Source organism: Austrofundulus limnaeus, unplaced genomic scaffold (assembly GCF_001266775.1).
Source record: "Austrofundulus limnaeus strain Quisiro unplaced genomic scaffold, Austrofundulus_limnaeus-1.0 Scaffold911, whole genome shotgun sequence".
Classification (NCBI taxonomy): Eukaryota; Metazoa; Chordata; class Actinopteri; order Cyprinodontiformes; family Rivulidae; genus Austrofundulus; species Austrofundulus limnaeus.
Window position 1 is genome coordinate 15841 of NW_013953313.1, and position 2152 is coordinate 17992.

Sequence of the window (2152 nt, forward strand, 5' to 3'; positions counted from 1 at the left end):
GGTTTGTCCTCAGGATCTTGAAATTTCAGTCAAGCTAGTGTTAAACTATCACAGGTAACACTGCAGTCATAGTGTTCATGTTCATCTTCAGTATTTCAGAGGGACTGATGAGTGGGGATCTGGTGGAGCTGGTTGGGGGAAGGGGAGGCAGTCAACATAAAATTAAAATCAGAGTCATCAGTAAAACTTTGTCACATGCTAAAGCTAATGTGGGCTATGCAGCAGTTTTCTGAAATTTCCTGAAGATTCCAAGACTATGAATATGATCAGAGGTGTCAAGTAACTAAGTACAAATACTTTGTTACTTTACTTAAGTAGACATTTTGGTCATTTGTACTTTAGTGGAGTAATTAATTTTCAGCCAACTTTTTGCTTATCCTCCTTACATTTTAAGTCAATTAGCTGTACTTTCTACTCCTTACTTTTTAAAAATGCAAAAAATTATTTCATTTATATTTAACTTTGACTTGTTTTATTCCATCTTTCCATTGTTCAGAAAAAAATAAATAGAAATCTATCCAGATACATAGAGCCCATGGATAGTGAGTTTGACTGTGGTTGGATGAGAAGTGTAAATAAATACCATTCTGCCATCCTATTGGACTGAACTCACTCCATCTCACCTGAATGACACAAATCACATCACATCCCAGCAGGACAGACTGTAGCAGATGGAGCCTAGAATGAAGATGATCGTGGCTGAAACAACTAGTCTAGTCAGTTAATTCCAAATTTTTCAATTTTAACATTTTAATTTAACTTTATACTCATTATTGACTTTAGAGGAAAATCAGAGCTATTCTTTCTCCTTCTTTCCCATTTCAAAATGTACACTACAGAACCCTGTGCCACAGCCTAAGCTTTTAATGGCTTTTTCATGTGTTCATTAACTTTACTTTTATACTTTTAAGTACTTGATACTTCCATAAAAATATTTTTTACTTAAGTAGAAGTATCTATACTTCTACTTGAGTAATGAATGTGAATACTTTTGACACTTCTGAATATGATGAAATTTAAGGGACTTATATGCTAGTGTTTGGTGCTGGTACAAGATGCTTACTGGTATTGCTGGTTTTTATTTATCTTATCTGGCTTTAAGATGGCCAACACTGGACAGCACCTTTTTATTATTAAAAACATGTTTTACTTCTATTAGTCTCAGCATGAGGAATCTGATGTTTGTTTTTTGTACAACAAGACATGAGCATGATGGTTTGTAACAGACTTGCTCTCTGTCTCTACAGGATCCATGATGTTCGGAGCTTCCTGAAAGATGTACCCGGCCTTCTAAAAGCTGAAGAAGCCTGAAGAAGCCTGTAGCACTGACAAAAGGCAGTGGAAGTTCTTCTCACTGCAGGATCCTTCCTGCTCGTAGGTTCTGGGCAATAAATAAACATGGTTGGAACAGCATCAGTCATTAGTCTAACTTCTCTTTGTCTAAAAATATTTGAGGCAGTAAAAAAATATTGACTTTTTAGCGATCTTTTTACAGGCTGGTTAGGTATGTTTTGACCGAGCCATATTGTTACACATCCTTTCACATGTATGACATTCAAATTTCGTGCAACTAGCACTTTCCTTTCCCAAGTATATACAAAACGTTGCTTACTACCTGACTCGATCAACCTACTCCCCATTATTTATTTATTTATTTATTTATTTATTTATTTATTTATTTATTTATTTATTGTTTGTGTTTTGACAAAAACAGCAGTCCATAGTCAGGGCACCTAATGTCCCCCTGTTCTGTTTTATGACTCCTATTAGCTGCAACCTCTCAGGACATCACGCCAAATCAGTCCAACAAGTTTTTATTTTATTCTTTTACTCTGCATAAATTTTGTAAACTACCTAAGCGGTCGATGGGCTGAGTATGTGTCATATAAACATCACAAACTGAACATTTCATGGTTAGTCTTTTAGACTAACATGTCCCTTAGATGGACAACTCCTGTTTGGTCTTTTGCATCTTTGGCCTTGGTTAAACCAGTGTAGAGGTAACCCTGGTGAAAAAAAAACTTTTCTATTGTTTTTTTCTTTGTCTTTGATTTTATATTTTTACACTTATAAGAAGAAATCATTTTAAAGTGTTTTTATTTTCTTTAAGTGAATAGGACAAAGTCCTATATATATATTATCTCATTTAGTC